Source organism: Elaeis guineensis, chromosome 1 (genome assembly GCF_000442705.2).
Source record: "Elaeis guineensis isolate ETL-2024a chromosome 1, EG11, whole genome shotgun sequence".
NCBI classification, from domain to species: Eukaryota; Viridiplantae; Streptophyta; class Magnoliopsida; order Arecales; family Arecaceae; genus Elaeis; species Elaeis guineensis.
Genome location: NC_025993.2, coordinates 13,112,018 through 13,132,940, shown reverse-complemented (window position 1 = coordinate 13,132,940; position 20,923 = coordinate 13,112,018). Strand labels below are relative to the sequence as shown.

The window sequence follows — 20,923 nt, the reverse complement described above, 5'->3', positions numbered from 1 at the left end:
TAAATTAGAGCTTCCTTTAATAGACTTTCCAGCTTCTGAAGTAGGGTAGAAATATATTTCAATATTTTTGCCAATCAACTTAGAATAATGCAGAAAAAAGGATTTTAGTCTTCAAGTAGAGCTTTTTGGCCCTCCAATCATGATATAGAATGGAATCTAAGATTTCCATATCTCTTGTTGGATAATTTTGCTGGAAAATGTGACCTAAAACTAACCGTGTGATGATTGTGCTAACTATAAATGTATATGAATCAATAAATAATAGAAGTTATTTGGCATTTTTCAACATAAGATTACATCTTCTAACGAACTCCTATATTGTGATGAAGTTCTTAGGACTACTTTGATCGATAAAAAAGAATTTATCGCATAGTCCTTAAATTGATTCGCGACCAAACGGTATGCTATTACTAGGATGATAGCGATATTAAGTGTAGGTCGTTATATGTCATATGCGTTGGTTGTCCTCGTAATCAAATAGTATGGAGACAATAGTATGACATACAGATGAGATATATGAGTACATCGTCACTGAACGTGACTAACTGTGGAGCACTCTGTTATCAAAGATAGCTCGCAAAGGGTATGGGTATAAGTGTCTCTCTGACCTGAGATCACCAGGTGACTTGCAAAACAACTCACTGTACTTTGGTGCTAGACTAACTGAGTTTCTAATTCAATGACGAAAGATTTTTGAATATCGTCAAGTATTTATCAAGTCGGTACGTGAGTCAAGATGAGATTGATCTCTCTGAATTAGTAGGAGATATGCATCAGTGTATTTTAATTTAGCAAAATCTGGATCCAGATAATCCATATGATCGATTTGAAAAAGATTGAAAGACAATATGGATGACTTATCTAGGATTGACAGTTAAATCCTAAATTATCCTCGAGCATTAAGATCAAAGGGATGAATTATACGATAACCATACGTCAATAAATTTTTGAATGTTGCTTCATCATCATTCGACCTATCCGAACGTCGGGTCTCCATTACTAGATGGTTACATCGATTAGTTCAAAAAGTTATTTCTATACTACCGACTTAGGTTCGAACCTATGAGATCATACTCAAAAAAAGTTTCTGACTGATCATGTGGCTATCAATGATTGAGAATCATTTAAGAATTTAATCATCAATTCAATTAATGATTAACCTTATATAAAAATTATAATAAATTAATTCATTAAGTGTTAGTAAATTAATGAAAGATTAATTAGTAATTAGATTACTAATTAGTTCAATTTGATTGAATAAAGAGGATTAAATAAAATCTAATTAAATTGGATTCAATTAGATTTGACTCGATTAGGTTATGAGATGACCTAATCGCTAAGAGAGAATTGTCCCTGATTTGATCAAGACTTTGATTCAATCAATTCTTAATTTGATTAAAATTTGATTAAAAATTTATGAACCTAATTAGATTGAATTTTATATATTTTATTTAGACTAAACCAGATGTGATTTGGTTTGGATCCAAATAAGGAAACTTAGAGTCCTTATTGGAATAGGACTCTTCTCCCTTACGCCAATCTAGTTTGCAAGTCATATATCTCCACACACAAAATTATTTTGTATAAAAATTTTTCACACAAAAGAATCATTTCTCTTTTCTATCTTACATCCAAATCTGATTTGATATTGATAAAAGAAAGATTTTGAAATTAAATTTCAAAATATTTCTAATCAGGAGAATCTGTTCTTATCTAGATCACCTCTCCACGCTAATAATTTTTTTCTCCTTATATGTGTGATATTTTAAGGAGAATTTTTATGGAAGATTAGTTAAAAAATTGATTTACTATAAAAAATATAAAAAGGGGTGTCCCATATTTTTTTGATATATTTTGAGATGTGGAATTGTAAAGGGAGGCAGAATCCTGTAAGAGTCCATGATCACTAGGACTCTTCACCCCACCTCCTTACATGTCTATAAAAGAGGCTTTTGTGATTTTTTTTATGCATGTAAGATATCAGAAAAAGAGTTCCTCAAGTGGAGGGACATGGGGTATAGTTCATGGTATGAAAAATAGAGAGGAGAGTCCTCTCTTTTGGTGCGTGCCCAAAAACCTGAATTCCAAGTTTTTGGTCCTCAATATTTGGGAAGAGCAAAAAATATGAGAAAAAAATTATTTTTTTCATCTTTCCTCTACCTCTTCATCTCTTTCAAAAATTTATCTTCAACCTCTAAAAAGATTATAGAGATTTGAAGAAAGAATCTAGATCAGTCAAGAAGAAGATCTTTGTGCGAGCTAGCACTCCTGAGAAGACCGATCAGATCGAAGCTTCGAGTTGATTTTTCATAGAAATTAGATGCATGTGTGGCTGTAAGCAACCAGTAAGGATCCTCTCTACCATATCTCTCAATAACGATAATCATCAATCCATGCTCAGGTATCGAGTTTTGAACTCAGATTAGAAGTAGATGTGATCTGCTGCTCATATGCATACATTTTGATTTTATCTTCAGTATTTTTTAAATTTTATATGCAACATAATATATCATAGATCCTAGAATAGATTGATTTGATGATTAGATCATATGCATATTAAATTAATTTAATTATTCTAACAGTCTTTCGCTGTAATTTTTTCAAAAAAATTTCGAAATACATGCATGAAATCGCCTATGCATCCCAACAATGGTATCAGAGCCAGATTCGTTATGATATGATTTATGTGCATATTAAATCCAAATTTTAATTCTATTTAGATATGATATATGATATTTTGATCTAAATTTAATTAATAGTTGATCGCACAAACTGACATAAGATTATCCTGTTGTAGGGTTTATCCCTTACAGTGAAAAAGTTATCCTAATTTGTGCTGATCATTGATAAAATCTAATTTTATATCATGCATGTGATGTTTATGATCTGATTTAGATATGATCTAAAATTATAATCAGATCTGATATAATTTAGATTAGATCTAAATTCATGCATATGTGATATGTGATTAGATTAGATAATCTGATTAACAAGTACTTGGATTGGATTGATCACCAGGCCATTCGGTCATAGGAGCAAAAAGGATATAAAGATCCTCTCTTCCCATTCGATGGGATGCTTTTATGGCGTGTAGGGGTGCCACCTGATTAAATCTTATGAACAAGATGCAAAAGGAAGAACTTATTTTTCTATAAAATTTTAGATTTTGAAATCCTAGATTTGTTGCATGTGATATAAAGTTGTATGAAAAATAAGACATCTAATTTATGTGATTAAAATTATTTTAATTATAAAAAAAAATTAAATCATAAAAATTTTAGATATAATCTAAAAGTATTATGATTGATTTTATTTTAGTATTATGCAAGAATTTTTAGATCTGAAACTTCTTGAATCGTGCTCACACAATTACTGAGCTGACTCAATTTTGAACTAAGTTGACTCAGTCTCATTAAGTAGCTGACTCAATATTGATTGAGTCGACTCAATTTTAGAATAAAAAATTTTTACATAAAATTTATTATAAATTATTTACAAAAATAAAATATTGAAATTATTTCAAACTTGAATCTAAATTCATGTTGATGTTGAAACTTAATTGAGAATTAAGTATAGAATCGATTAGATCTAGAATTGTGATTAAAGATCTAATGTCATTTGCATAAAATATAGAGACATGGGTTAGCTTAAATCAGATCCTTTTAATTAGATTAGACCTAAGGTTAGAATCAAAAAATTAATTGACCATGTAGAGAAATTGATTAAGTCTAATCAAATGTTGAATTAGATTAATCAAATTTCTCTAATACAATAGTTGTAGATGGTCCAGTCCAAATCTTTGATTAGAATAAATAGATCTGGATTGTAGCTCAGTAGTTGAACCCAAATCATTAGGTTGGTCAAATTGAAACTAATTAATCAATTGGTGTCTAAGGTAAGTTTGGCATTTCGACTGGTGGTTTTTAATTGAGAGTGGCTTACCTGACCATTTTATGGTGTCTAAGGCAAGCTTAGCAGACCCTCCCATCGATCTCGTTTACCTGAATAATTTAGTGAATTATATCTTGATTAGACCACTAAGTAATTCAAGTTGATGCATACAATTAAAGTTGATCAATGTGACTGATCTAGGTGGCATTTCAACTAGTATGACCCTGATTCAATTCAATGACTTGATGAAATCAGTAGAAGATTGTGATTTACTGGTTGATCTTTTCTCATCTCTTCTCTAAATTGATTAAATATTCTAAATTATTAGGTCCATAAAATGAGCTAGTAATGAGGATAACTAGATCATAGCCTCTTATTAAGTTGGGTGATAATGAGTCTATTAGTATAATGATCATTGGAGGCCCAAAGGTTTGGTGTTCATCTGCAATTAAAATTATCATTCAATAAGATGATAACTTAATCAAGTCTCTCTGTTAAGTGGTCAGGTTAGCCGGTCAAAGTCAGGCCTGATTATTTGGTAGTTAGATTCGTAAGTATGACCATGTTAATGGTTGGACATAACCAAAACTTGCAGAAAAGACCAAAGTCAACTGAAAAGTTATCTAGGGTTAAATCAATTACTAAAAATTATTTAAAAAAATAATTGGTTAAGAACCTACCCATAGATGTACATGGGTGATCCGATCAAAGTCGGACTCATGTGCAGTCTGTGTGGATTCTAGTATCCGCTAAAGAATTAGAGTAAATCCTCGGATTGGAGGTAGAGGCTATCAATTTGAATAAAATAGTGGGAGAACATTCAGATTAAAATCTAAGTCTTTAGGCTTAATCAATTCATAAACACAGAGATCTTGTATTTTTCTTTTAGTTATGGCTAGATGTCCGTTGCTCCATTCACTGTTTGACAGTGATTTATTTATAGGGTCCAACTTCGATAGATGGTATTGGAAGTTGCAAATAGTTCTAGAGCATGCATGGATCTTAAATATGATTATAGATCCAGCACCTGATGTTTTCATATCCAATACACAACATGTGATCAAAGGCACTTATCAGAAGTGGCCAAATGATCGTATCACTATGTGGGTTTTTTTAGAGCAACAAAGAACATGAATTTAGTTGTAAATTCTTTGATGCTTAGTGGGAGAAAATTTTCAAGTATTGAAGAAGTTCTATTGCATCGCTGAAGATGTGTCTTCAGTGGGACAACAATCTTTTGAGAAAAGAAAAGGTGTAAGAGAGTCGTGCTTGGGTTGATGAGTCCAAACTGACAAAAGAGTCTAAAGTTAATCTGGTCTGGCAAAGTTTCTTGATCCAAACAGGCAAATGAAGAGAAATTAGCAAAGAGTTGCTGACAAGATACTTATATGATAATATCTTATAATTTCTCTATCTGTGATACTACTACCTAGATATTAGATATAGAAAGTTCATGCAAATTGTTGCAATGACTTTAGATTAGTAGAAAGTTTGAAAATAGCAAGAGATTTCTGAACGTTGGAGTTGGAAGTCATATTCTAATTCAGATTTTAGAAATCGTCAAGCTTATTTTCAATTCCAACAATATCATTTTAGTGATTGTCACTATTGTCTAATGATTTTATGATTTTATTATGAATGATGTCAAATCATGTAGACAACTAAGAAATGACATTTATGAATTGTCATAGCCTGTTACTGCAATGTACGCAACAAACAAATCCTATAATAGATAATATCATGGAAGCCTACCTTTGACAGTTTAGGTTCGGTCATTAGATAAGAATAGGATCAATAGGAGATAATTTTCGAAGTTAATGAGTGTGAATCATTATCAACCTGTCGATCTTATCTCCTTAGTAAGATGACCAAGTCACCTTTTGTTAGAAAAGATGAACGAACCAATGATGTTCTAAGTCTAATACATATTGATGTATTGGATCTAGAATATGTTTATTATAAATTTAGATTATTTAAAATATTCAAATAATTCTATAATAAGATAGAGAAAAAATTGGAAAGAGCATTGAAACTCTTCGATCGGATCAAAGAGGAGAATGTCCTTTTGATGAGTTTTTTTTTTGACATATCTGGAAGAGAATAGGATTCTTTTTTATTAAAATCGATTTTGTTAGACATAGTTCGATCCATAATGAAATTTACAAGTCTGTCAATCTTCATTTAAGGTTATGCACTTAAGACTATTTGTAATATTCTGAACTAGATTCTGAATTAATCAGTCACAAAATTCTATATGAGATATAGACTAGGCATAAGCTGATACTTTCTTACCTTGGGATTTGGAGTATTTATTTTATGTCAAGCATTTGCAGATCGATTAGCTTAGATTTCGATCCTATATATATTATTCTGTAGGGTACCTCAAAAAATTTAAGAGATATAACTTTTACCATGCTAAAGAACAAGAGTTGTTCGGTATTCTTTTTAGAAAAAGAGTACCTTGGTGAAGGTACTTATGTCTTTAATATGAAACTTATGAAGTTCGACAGGTAGAAGAACTGACACAATCTAGTAAACTCATAGAATCATATTTGATTAGATCAAACCTAGAACTCATTATAAAAGCACCATTAAGAAGATCCGATAGAGTATTGCATCTGTCGGATAGACACTTCGATATCTAGATCTGAGACGTAATCCTGTTGAACTCGATGAGAATAATAAGGATCTGATTGCCTACATAGATGCCATGTAGAGGTCCGACTTCGATTAGCGACTTAGAGCTATAAAGTTCAAAATTGAGTCTATGAAGATCAATGATGTATGGACACTCATTGATCCACTAGAAAGAATAAAATCCATAGAGTGTAAGTGGATCCCTAATAGGATCAGAGTAGCGCAGATGAGAAGATGGAGACCTACAAAGCTTGTCTAGTTACCTAAGAATATTGTCAACATTATGATATTGACCATAACGAGATATTTTATCTTGTGGCAATGCTAAATATTTTAAAGTTGGAACATGTATTTTGAAAAGTGATCAAAATGCATGGCTTCGTTGAGAACAAAGAAGAACCCTACAAATACAAATGAGTTAATAGTTATATTAGTGTATTTCTTATTTTATATGTGAATGAAATTTTCTTAATCGAAAATGATATTTCTTACATTATAGAAAATAAAAATTTTGCTATTATTATTATTCTCCATAAAGGACTTTGAGAAAAGTATCTCTCATCCTAACGATAAAGATCTATAGAGATAGATCTAAGAGACTGCTTGGATTTTCTCAGTCCAACATACATAGGGTGTTAATGAGTAGAATTTATTCTATCATTACATCATGTATGAGACTGGATATGGTATCTCACTAGGGTAATAAGTGGATACTTGCAAGATTCGGATGAGAATCACTGGAAGGTTATCCTTAAGTATTTAAGAAATACTAAGGACCTATGACTCGGTTATGGAGAATCTGACTTAAAAACTTATAGAGTGTGACTCCAATTTTTGATTGGACATAATAATAGTAAGAATGTATCAGAATACATCCTTACCCTAAATAATAGAGCAATCTGTTAGAAAGGTTCCAAGCAGAGCAATATAGCCAAATTCAAATTGCGAGGTAGAATGCATTGCAGCATTCGATGCTTGCAATGAAGCTATGTGATTGTACAGATTTACTGACAAGCTAGGAGTGGCACCCTCTGATGATGGTCTTACTGTATTGTACAGCATCGGAGCCATAGCTTATGCCAAGGAGCCGAAGTCCCATTAGCTTACTAGGTATTTTGCGTCACTACCACCTTATTCGGAAAATCTGTTAAGCTGACGTCAATCTTTAAAAGATCGACGGAAAGGAGAATTTGACCAACCTATTTACTAAAGCCTCGATATCTAGGAGTTCTGAGATGATAAATCAAAAATGTGTAAATGACACTATACTGATTGGCTTTAGTCTAAGTGGGAGTTGTTGAAAATATATCCTAAAGCCAATCATGTGACGATTATGCTAACTATAAATGTATATAAATTGATAAATAATAAAAATTATTTAATATTTTTCATCATAAGATTGCATCTTTTAACGAACTTCTATATTGTGATGAAATCCTTAGGACTACTTTGATCGATAAAAAGGATTTATCGCGTAGTCTTTAAATTGGTTTGTGATCAAATGGTATGCTATTACTAGGACGATAGCAATATCAAGTGCAGGTTGTTGTATGCCATATGCGTTGGTTGTTCTCGTAACTAAATAGTGTGGAGATACTGGTATAGCATGCAGATGAGATGTAGGAGTACATCATCACTGAGCATGACCAACTGCGGAGCACTTTGCTGTCAAGGGTAGCTCGTGAAGGATTTGGGTATAAATGTCTCTTCGATTTGAGATCACCATAGTAACTTACAAGCAACTCACTGTACTTTGATGTCGGACTAAGTGAGTTTCTAATTTAGTGATGAAAGATTTTTGGATGCAGTCAAGTACTTGTCAAGTCGATGCGTGAGTCAAAATGAGGTTGACCCCTTTGAATTTGTAGGAGATATGCATCAGTGTATTTCAATTTAGCAAAATCTAGGTCCGGATAATCCATGTGATGGATTTGAAAAAGATTAAAATATAATGTGAATGACTTATCTAGGATTGACAGTTAAATCCTAGATCATCTTCGAGCATTAGGATCAAAGAGATGAATTATACGGTAACCATATGCCAATAGGTTCTTGAATGTTGCTTCGCCATCATTCGACCTATTCGGACATCGGGTCACCATTACTAACATCGATTGATTCAAAAAGTTACTCCTGTGCTACTGACTTAGGTTCGAACCTATGGGGTCACACTCAAAAGAAATTTCTAACTGATCATGTGGCTGATCAACGATTGAGAATCGTTCAAGGGCTTAATCGTCAATTCGATTGATGATTAACCTTATGCAAAAGTTGCAATAAACTAATTCATCAAGTATTAATAAATTAATAAAGATTAATTAATAATTAGATTACTGATTAGCTCAATTTGATTAAGTAAAGAGGATTAAATAAAATCTAATTGAATTAGATTCAATTAAGTTTGACCTGATTAGGTTATGAGATGACCTAACGCTAAGGGAGAATTGTCCTAATTTGATCAGAACTTTGATTCAATCAATTTCTAATTTGATTGAGATTTGATTAAAAATTTATAAACTTAATTAGATTAGATTTTATATATTTTATTTGGACTAAACTATATGTGATTTGATTTGGATCCAAATAAGGAAACTTAGAGTCCTTATTGGAATAGGACTCTTCTCCCTTGCGCCAACCCAGTTTGCATGCCACATATCTCCACACACAAAATTATTTTGTGTGAGATTTTTTTACACAAAAGTATCCTTTTCCTTCTCTATCTACATCCAAATCTGATTTGGTTTTGATAAAAAGAAGGTTATGAAATTGAATTTTGAAATATTTCTTATCAGGAGAATCTGTTCTTATCCAGATCACCTCTCCACTCCAATAAATTTTTTTCTCCTTATATGTGCTACATTTTGAGAAATTTTTTTTTGAAAGATCAACTAGAGAAGTGATTTATCATGAAAAAATATGAGAAGGGCATCCCATATTCTTTTGGTATGTTTTGGGATATGAAATTGTGAAGGAAGGCGAAATCCTGTAAGAGTCCATGATCACTAAGACTCTTCACCCCACTTCTTTACATGCCTATAAAAGAGACTTTTGTGATTTCTTTTGCATGTGTAAGATACTAGAAGAAGAGTTCTTCATGTGGAGGGACTTGGGGCATGGTTCATGGCATGAAAAATAGAGAAGAGAGTCTTCTCTCTTGGTGTGTGCGCAAAAATCTGAATTTTATATTTTTGATCCTTAGGATTTGGAAAAAGAGAAAAATATAAGAAAAAATTATTTTCTTCTCTATCTTTTTTTTACCTCTTCATCTCTTCTAGAAGTTTCTTCAATCTGGAGAAAGATTTTAGAGATTTGAAGAAAAGATCTAGATCAGCCAAGAAGAAGTTTTTCATGCTAGCTAGCACTTTCGAGAAGATCGATCAGATCGAGACTTCGAGTGAATTTTTCGTAGAGACCAAATGCATGTGCGGCTGCAAGCAACTAGTAAGAATTTTCTCTACCATGTCTCTCAATAGTGGTAATCATCGATCCATACTCAGATACTGAGTTCTGAACTCAGATTAGAAGTAGATATAATCTACTGCTCATATGCACGTATGCTGATTTTATGTTTTGTATTTTTTAGATTTTATATGCAACATAACATGTCATAGATCCTAGAGTATATTGAATTGATGATTAGATCATATGCATGTTAGATTAATTTGATTAATCTAATAGTCTTCTGCTGTAATTTTTTTGAAAAATTTCAAAATACATGCATGAAATCACCTGCGCATCCCAACAAATTTTACCCTTGATATGGTTAATCGTCTTTTCTGTATATATTCCCGTATATACCTTACATGTGGATGTCATGTATACCATAAAATAGTTAAAGCTATATGGACAACTATATGAAGATATATCTAGAGAAGTTATTGGTTTCCTTTCATGTCACCCAAGTGTATAAGAATAAGCCTTCAATGGTAAGCTAGCGATGTTGATGCACCTGTGCATCTAGTAAATCAAGTCATACATGATGCATGTAAATACCAGTTCATGCCCTATATATAGCCCAACAAGCTCATGCTAGTGTTGTTGCCACCATGGCCTGAGCACTAAAATATTACAAGCATTCCATCACCATGTCTATAGACCTATCAATGTAATTCCCATTTATTCCTTCTAAGATTGTTCAAAATTGATGTCATTACTTCTTTTATTATCTTAAAATTTTTGCCCAAATATAAAAGTATATGTCACTTGAAGGTGGAATTACACTACTTATTTTGACACCTTTTCTTGTAGGTGAGTGACCTTTTGTTCCACAATTTTGATTTTATCGATAATCTTTAGTAATTTTTAAATTCAGGACAGTGATTTAGAAATAATGTGTGGAGAAATGATACTAAAAATGATTTTGTGCTTGGCCATATAGAGCTAAAAATATACTTTAACCAAGCCTACCTTGTGGTTGGCTATATATAGCTCCTAATTTGGAACCTCTTTCCTTTATATGACCTTATTTAAGTAAAAGGATATTGTATTATATCTTTTTTGGGTGGGGGTAAAGTAGAGCTGTTAATTTGGATGGGCCTGTCGGATTGGCTCGGCCCACCATATAAATGGGGTGGGTTGGGTTTATATTTTAGCAACCCATTTAAAAGCAGGTTAAATTACCTACCCCATTTAGATTGATGCATTGGGGCGAGCTGGCCCACCTTTTCTCTGGAGTATGTTGCCATGTCCTCCTATCTCTTCCTTGCTCATTCTTTCTGCTCAATTCTCTCCCTCGGAACACTCCTTCGCTTCTCAAAAAATAAAATTAAAAATAAAATAAATAGCCGACGATGAGCCCTCCTCCCCTCCATCTTTTTTCACTATCATCATCGACGTCGAATCGCCGCTACCACAATCAGTCTACTGTGCCTGCGGAGGACCCTTTGCCTCCATGGCCTCCCTGCCCTCGTGGACTGATGCCTCCCCAACATCGGCCTATCGCTTGATCCATGCCCTGGCGATCAATGCCCCCTCTTAGACCAATGCCATCATCCTCGCCCCCATCCCCAGCCCCTCCCCGTCCCCCTCGCCACCCCCATTAAGGAAAAATTCAGTGCAGGGGTAAAATGATAATTTTAACACTTTTTCAAAATTATGATTTTATAGTAAAAAATATTAATTAATCTAATTAATTAATATAAATTTATCTTACACTAGGATCTAAATATGATATATAGCATGCATGCATTTAAATTTGAAATTCGAATTTGAACAATAAACACTTTATTGTAAAGTATTCAGAACATAATACCTTTGTGCAGGTAGTAAATCGCCATAATTTGATCACCGTTGGGAGAGTTTGATCGTCGCGACACAGTCACACAGTATATCTGGCCACTGCAGATCATCCACACAAAGTTCTCGATCTGATCAACTCCTCACGAGTGCTAGCTCGTTGTAGAGCCCTTTTGACGGCCGATGCTGATTGAACTCCTTCGATCGATATCTGTCGATTTTTTGGATGCTCCGAATCATCAACAGACATGTTTGAGAGGATGTTGAAGATCTTTCTGAGATTTTGTGGGCTCACGACACTCGTAGCTCACTTTCTCACTTCCCGAACCCCAGGCTAAAACTCTAGAGAACTCATCGAAAACCTTGCACCCACTTTTTTCTTTTCTTTCTTTTTCTCTTGGAAGGATATGGACTTCCTTCTCACGCACAAGACTTCTCACGCCCCAGAGTTTTTCTTCAAAAATCTTCTTCTTGCACGTCCCACTCTTCTCCTCCTTTTATAACAACATCAAATGTCTTATCCAAAAGAAAGGATAAAGATGAGTAATTGCACATTTGAATTCAAATCAAATTTTGAATTCAAATGGACACCAACTCATCCCTTATCCACTAAAGGCATGAGGCGTGGCTTAAATTGTGCATGGAGAGATTTCATGAGAAACCTTTTCTCATGTAATAAATGGAGCGTAAAAAAAGGGATAAGGTGCAAAGATTGATTGCCCATTCAAATTCAAACTTTATTTTGAATTTGAATGGCCAACCAATCATCCTTATCCATTCATTTGACACATTAAAATGGGGCGTGGAGAGGGCTTGGCGTGAGAAAATAATTCATGAGAAGTTTCTTCTCATGAATTCAAATGGGTGCAATGGAAGTGAGGTGGTGCATGGAGATTGGGTCAAGGTGGTTTAATTATTTAAACCAACCTAATTGAATCAAATAATTTAGGTCCAATTAGACTAATTTAATTCCAACTAAATTAGGCTTAATTAGGCTCAATAAAATCCTAATCAAATTAAAAATTGACTAAGCCCAATTCCTGATCAAATCAGGGACCAAACCATCTCGACGATTATGTCAACTCTTAACCTAATCGGGTCAAACCCAACTGAATCCAATTCAATTGGACTTGATCCAAAAATAATTATTCAATCAAATTAAGTTAATTAGTGATCAAATCATTAATTAAACCTCTCATAAATACTGAGTCCAAATTCGATGGGCAATCGGACATCAGAATTAATCGATATGTAATTCTGATCGAAAAGTCCCAACCAGTGGGACTCTTGACCCCAGTACCCATAATGTGTGGAACTCATGATCAGAGAATCCTGATTCTCGATCACTGAGTCTCAAACATGTAGGATTCTACACCAGCCATCAGATCAGATAGGAACCTCTAATGTGTGTGACCCCGCAGGTTCGAACCTAAGCTGGTAGCATAGGAACCAATTCCTGTACTAATCGAAGTGACCATCTAGCAATGGTACCCGACGTCCGGATAGGTCGAAGAGTCGCAATCGCAATACTCAGAACCTACATGAATATGGTTACTGTATAATTCATCCTTTTGACCCCTGTGTTTAAGACGACTCAGGGTTAAACTGTCAATCCTGATCAGATCATCCAAATCATGCTCAACTCAAACAGTCCTGTGACTCCTCACAAGGACTACCCTGGCCAAGGTTTTACTAAATTAAAATATGATTGTACACAGCTCCTAAACTGGAGTGGTCAATCTCATTTTGACACACGCACCGACAAGTCAAGTACTTGACTACATCCAGCAGCCTTCCGTCACTGAATTAGAAATTCAGATAGTCCAGTGCCTAAGTACAGAGAGTTACTTGCAAGTCACCGTGGCGGTCTCAGGTTGGAGGGATATTTATACCCATATTCCATCGGAGCAAATCTTGACAGCAGAAATAGCTCCGGAGTCGGCCACGTTCAGTACAGATGTACCCTTATATCTCACCTGTATGCCATACCAGTGTCTCCACACTCATTGGTTAAGAGGACAAAACCTTATATGGCACACAACAACCTATGCTTGATAAATATTGTCGTCCTTGGTAACAACGTATCATTTGATCGCGAACAGATTTAAGGACTAAACGACAAATCCTCCTTTGTCGAGTCTAAATAGTCCTAAGGATTTCACCACAACATAGGAGTTCATTAGAAGATGAAACATTTTGTGATGAAAAATATTAAAATAATTTTTATTAATTCATAATTCATGTACATATACAAAAATGAGCACAACCATCAACAGGCTGACGATTGGCTTTGGGACACTATTCCCAACAATCTCCTACTGGGCCTAAAGTCAATCGGTGCAGTATCTAATACCTATCTTCAACTTGTAGTTATCGAACTCCTTCATCGCAATGGCTTTAGTGAATGGGTCGGTCAGGTTCTCCTTTTTGTCGATCTTCTGAAGATCAACATCACCTCGATCCATAATTTCTCAGATGAGATGGTAGTGGTGCAGAATATGCTTCGTCCGTTGGTGTGCCTTTGGTTCCTTCGCCTGAGCAATGGCTCCAGAGCTGTCACAGTAGAGCAGAACTGGACCAACAAGGGAGGGTGCTACTTCGAGCTCGGTGATGAATTTTCTCAGCCACACCGCTTCTTTGACAGCATCTGATGCAGCGACATACTCCGCCTCGCAAACTTAATCAGCCACTGTGTGCTGCTTGAAACTTTTCCTGCAGATAGCCCCACCATTAAGGGTAAAAATAAATTCCGACACACTTTTGCTGTCATCGTGATCAGACTGAAAACTAGAGTCTGTAAACCCTATAAGTCTCAAGTTCGATTCACCATAAATAAGCCACTGGTCCTTAGTATTTCTTAAATACTTCAGGATGGTTTTAACAACCTTCCAGTGATTCTCTCCTGGATCAGATTGGTATTTACTCACTACCCCTAGTGAGTATGCCACATTTGGTCGTGTACATGTCATGGCGTACATGATAGATCCCACTGTCGAAGCATATGGAATCCTATCCATACGCTCTCTCTCTTGAGGTGTTGTCGGACAATCCCTCTTCGAGAGAGAAATTCCATGGCCTATCGAAAGATAGCCTTTCTTGGAATTCTCCATGCTGAACCTCTTCAGCATAGTATCAATGTACGTGGACTGAGATAAACCAAGCAATATTTTAGATCTATCCCTATAGATCCTCATCCCTAGGATGTAGGAAGCTACTCCCAGATTCTTCATGGAGAACTGTGACGACAGCCAAATCTTTATTCCCTGTAATGCAAGGATATCATTTTCGATTAAGAGAATGTCATCCACATACAATACAAGAAATACTACTACTGGACCATTAGCCCACTTATAAATGCAGGGCTCTTCTCCGTTCTTAGCGAAGCCATACGTCTTGATCGTCTTATCAAAATGTATGTTCCAAGTTCGTGATGCCTGCTTAAGTCCATAAATGGACCTCTGTAGTCTGCACACCTTAGACTCATCTGTGGATGTGAATCTTTCATGTTGTATCATATACACTTCTTCATCCAGCTCTCCATTTAGGAAAGCTGTCTTCACATCCATCTGTCAGATTTCATAGTCTAGATGGACAGCTATTGCAAGCATAATCCGAATGGAATTTGAGCATTGCCACAGGAGAAAATGTCTCGTCATAGTCTATACCATAATGTTGACGATATCCCTTGGCAACCAGACGGGCTTTATAGGTTTCCACCTTTCCATCTGCACCCCTCTTCCTCTTGAAGATTCACTTACACCCTATGGATTTTACTCCTTCGAATGGGTCAACCAATGTCCACACATCGTTGATCTTCATGGACTCCATTTTGAATTTCATGGCTTCTAGCCATTTCTCAGAGTCGGATCTCTGTATTGCATCCATGTAGGTGATTGGATCCTCATCATTTTCATCAAGTTCGATAGGATCACCGTCTCGGACCAAGAAACCATAATATCTGTCCGATTGACGTGGTACTCTACCAGATCGTCTTAAGGGTGCTTGAATAATGGGCTCCGGATCTGATCTAATCAAATCCAATTCAGGTTCAGCAACTTGTGTCGATTTTTTCACCTGCCGAACTTCGTCAAGTTCGACCTTAGAGCCAACAGTCCTTTCACCAAGAAACTTTTTTTTCCAAAAAGATTGCCTTAAGGCTGACAAATACTTTTTGCTCATCAGCTAGGTAGAAGTAATACCCTTTGGTCTCTTTTGGGTACCTTATAAAATTATACTTGTCAGACCTAGGTCCTAGCTTGTCCGTAATTAGACGTTTAACATAAACCGAACATCCCCAAATCCTAAGGTGCGAGAGTACTGGCTTACGTCCTATCCATATCTCATATGGCATTTTGGTTACAGACTTACTCGGAACTCTATTTAGAAGGTAACAAGCCGATTCGAGTGTATATCTCCAAAGAGAGATCGGCAGACCAGCAAACCCCATCATGGATCGAACCATATCCAACAAGGTCCGATTTCCCCTTTCACATACACCATTATGTTGTGGTGTTTCAGGAGGAGTCCACTGAGAGAGAATCCCATTCTCTCCAAGATATGTCAGAAAATCATTGGAAAGGTATTCACCTCCTCGATCAGATCGAAGAGTTTTAATACACTTTCTAATTTGTTTTTCTATCTCATTTCAGAATAGTTTGAATATTTCAAATGACTCCGACTTATGCTTCATTAAATAGACATATCCATACCTCGATAGGTCGTCTGTGAAGGTTATGAAGTAGAAATATCCACCTCTTGCACTTGCGCTCATGGGTCCATATACATCAGAATGTACCAGACCCAAGAGTTCGCTGGCTCGCTCACCTTTTCCAGTAAAAGGTGATTTGGTCATTTTACTAAAAAGACAGGACTCACAGGTTGGAAGTGATTCACAATCACTTACTTCAAGAATTCCTTCTTGAGCCAACCTGTTTTTCCTGTTCTTATTGATATGACCTAGCCTACAGTGCCAAAGGTAGACTTCTGACACATTATCTATTCTAGGGCATTTGCCGGAGGTTTGAACCATATTAACAAGTTGTGATAGAAAGTAAATTCCATTATTAAGTTGTCCAACAAACATTGTAACACTATTCAAAATGATATTGCAAATATTTCCTTTTATTAAAAATTGATAGCCGTTCATGGCCAAAAGGCCTACAGAAATAATATTTAATAAAAAGCTTGGACAATAGTGACATTCACTCAGAATTATATTTCGAGAATTGATTACAAGGTTCATGATTCCTAATGCTAGAACTGAAATTTTACTTCCATCTCCAACGTTCAGAAATCTCTCGCCTTCATCAAATCTCCTACTGACCTGCAGACCCGGCATCGAATTGCAAATATGATAAGGGCTTTCGGTATCCAATACCCAGGCAATAGTATCACAAATGGAAAAGTTGTAAGGTGTTATCATATAAATACCTTACTTCTTCTTTGGCCTGTTCGGATCCAAGAAAGCAATGTATAGAGGACAGTTCCTCTTTCAGTGCCCCTGCTTCTTACAAAAGAAGCACTCCGTCTGGCTCTGGTCGGGCTTGCGCTTCTTGGTCTGACCTTGTGCAGACGTCCCAGCATGCAGCTGCACCTTCTTATTCTTCTTCTTCTTCTCTTTTTTAAAGGGTCGACGACCAGAAGAAGACCCTCCCACAACATTCACCGACTCTTTATGGAGCTGGTGATCCATCTCAAAGTTCTGCAGCAACCCTAACAAGCCGTGGTAGTTCACTGCAGGCTTTATCATCCGAAAATGAGTAAGGAAGGGGAGGAAGGACTTGGGCAATGAATTAAGGATCGCATCCTTATCGAGCTGCTCGTGCAAGAGAAAGCCTAGTTTATTTAGGCGCTCAATCATTTCGATCATGTACAGTACATGATCAGTGACTAAGGCTCCATCCCTCATCCGAGCATTGAAAATGGCACAACTAGTTTTGTGCCTTTCAACATCGTCAGACGTGCCAAAAGAGTCGTTCAATATTTGAAGTATCTCCTGTGGCTGGGCATTCTCGAACCTACGGCTGAACTCATCATTCATTGCAAAGATGGGGCGTAAAAAAAGGGATAAAGTGCAAAGATTGATTGCCCATTCAAATTCAAATTTTATTTTAAATTTGAATGGCCAACCAATCATCCCTATCCATTCATTTGACACATTAAAGTGGGGCATGGAGAGGGCTTGACGTGAGAAAATAATTCATGAGAAGTTTCTTCTCATGAATTTAAATGGGTGCAATAGAAGTGAGGTGGCGCATGGAGATTGGGTCAAGGTGGTTTAATTATTTAAACCAACCTAATTGAACCAAATAATTTAGGTCCAATTAGACTAATTTAAACTCAACTAAATTAAGCTTAATTAGGCTTAATAAAATTTTTATCAAATCAAAAATTGACTAAGCTCAACCCCTGATCAAATTAGGAACCAAACCATCTCGACGATTAGGTCAACTCTTAACCTAATCGGGTCAAACCCAACTGAATTCAATTCAATTGGACTTGATCCAAAAATAATTACTCAATCAAATTGAGTTAATTAGCGATCAAATCACTAATTAAATATCTCATAAATACTGAGTCCAAATCCGATGGGCAATCGGGCATCAAAATTCATCGATATGTAATCCTGATCGAAAAATCCCAACCAGTGGGACTCTTGACCCCAGTACCCATAATGTGTGGAACTCATGATCAGAGAATCTTGATTCTTGATCACTGAGTCCCAAACATATAAGATTCTACACCAGTCATCAGATCAGATAGGAACCTCTAATGTGTGTGACCCCACAGGTTCGAACCTAAGTCGGTAGCACAGGAACCTATTCTTGTACTAATCGAAGTGACCATCTAGCAATGGTATCCGACGTCCGGATAGGTCGAAGAGTCACAATCGTAACACTCAGAATCTACATGAATATGGTTACTGTATAATTCATCCTTTTGACCCCTGTGTTTAGGACGACTCAGGGTTAAACTGTCAACCCTGATCAGATCATCCGAATCGTACTCAACTCAAACAATCCTATGACTCCTCACAAGGACTACCCTGATCAAGGTTTTGCTAAATTGAAACACGACTGTACACAGCTCCTAAACTGGAGTGGTCAATCCCATCTTGACACATGCACCAACAAGTCAAGTACTTGACTCATCCAGCAGCCTTCCGTCACTGAATTAGAAATTCAGGTAGTCTAGTGCCTAAGTGCACTGAGTTGCTTGTAAGTCACCGTGGCGATCTCAGATCGGAGGGATATTTATACCCATATTCTATCAGAGCAAATTTTGATAGCAAAAATAGCTCCGGAGTCGATCAGGTTCAGTGCAGATGTACCCTTATATCTCACCTGTATGCCATACCAGTGTCTCCACACTCATTGGTTCAGAGGACAATCAACCTATATGGCACACAACGACCTATGCTAGATAAATATTGTCGTCCTTGATAACAACGTATCATTTGATCATGAACAGATTTAAGGACTAAATGACAAATCCTCCTTTGTCGAGTCTAAATAGTCCTAAGGACTTTACCACAACGTAGGAGTTCATTAGAAGATGAAATATTTTGTGATGAAAAATGCTAAAATAATTTTTATTAATTTATAATTCATGTACATATACAAAAATGAGCACAACCATCAACAGGCTGACGATTGACTTTGGGACACTATTCCCAACACTAACCACTTCGAAACCCCCTCCAAGCACATCTCTCCCGATGACATTCACTGCTTTCACTCCTCCAATTTCAGCCATCATTTCCTTGGCTTCGTCGCTGCCCTCTCCCACTTCGATCATGGTCGCAAGCTCTTTGACCCCATCCCCCCACTCTCCCAAACCTTCACCTCCCTCCTCTCCCTTTTCCAAACCCTAACCTCCTGGATCGATGAGATCCCCCCTCTCCCCCACCCCGCCCGCTACAGTAACCCCATCTATCGATCCTGGGCCTTGGCATGCCCGCCTCTCCGTCGAGGTCCTCGCCCTTTTCCTCCCCATCCTCCCCTCCGATGAGCTCCGCCCCGCCATAGATGAGCTCCTTTCCTACCTCCTTGACTCCTTTGGCAATGCCTCTCGCATCGATTATGGCACAGATCGGCTACAAGACCAACTTCGCCACCTTCCTTTACTGCCTCGTCTGCCTCAGCCTCATTCGGGAGAAAGACCACCCTACCGACTGCCGTCGTCACCAGGGTCTTTTTTTTTGAAAATTTGACAAGTTGGTCCGTTTAGCCCACAACCCATGATGGGTTGGGTTGGAATTTTTTCAACCCATCAGTTAAACGAGCCAACCCACCCTGCCTTATTTAGAGATGGGCTGTGATGGGTTAGGATGGGCCGACCCGTCTTGATAGCTCTAGGATAAAGAATGGTTATTGATGCCGATAGTAAAGATAGCACCGCATGTTGCAAAGATATCACTCATTATATTGCTATAAAGTAATTTTTGTAGCAAGCAAGGATCTCAACCAAAATGACAAATTAAGAGGATGTAATTGGAGTGCTAGACGTATTTATGCATTAGGCATTTTTAGCCTATATAGGAATTATTTGCATTTTTTATAAAGCATCTAGGTTATCAATCAAGAAGAGATCCAATCCAATTAAAAAATAAACAAATATATATTTTTTTGCTTTCTCACGATATCTTTCTACCTAAAAAAGTGGGGAAAAAAAATCTAATATCTATAATTTAGCTCTTCTTCTATCTTTCTTATTACTCTTTCCACCTAGAAAATGGGGAAAAAAAATCTAATACCTATCATTTAGCCCTTTTATCTTTTTTATTAAATCATCAAGTTATAAAAGAGCAATAATTGTTGTTACCTCTTCATTGTTCTCCATATTAAAATAATTTTTTTTCAATAAGCATTCAAAAAGTATCACAACAATTCAGTAAATTATCTCTAGCAAATATCTAGGAACATATATTACAATGTAATAATAGGACTTTTTTTTAAAATTATTGGTGATTTTGTCTAAAATTTTTTTAAACAAGTGAGTTATTTTGGGGGACATTTGAAATCTATTAACAGTCTTGTATCTAGAAGAATTCATGAGAGATTTTTGTTGCCAATGACAAATTTAATTGAGGATCTATTTAAGTGTTCACTACTCTCCATATTGAAATGCTAGTTTTTTAATGATATTTGGAAAAATAATT

General features: G+C 36.1%; 1 pseudogene; it reads left to right on the top strand.

Moving 5' to 3' along the window:
* The window catches only part of LOC140855688 (uncharacterized), a 24,373-nt pseudogene extending 4,406 nt beyond the window's left edge, over nt 1–19,967 (top strand).
* The last annotated feature ends 956 nt before the right edge of the window (nt 19,968–20,923 follow it).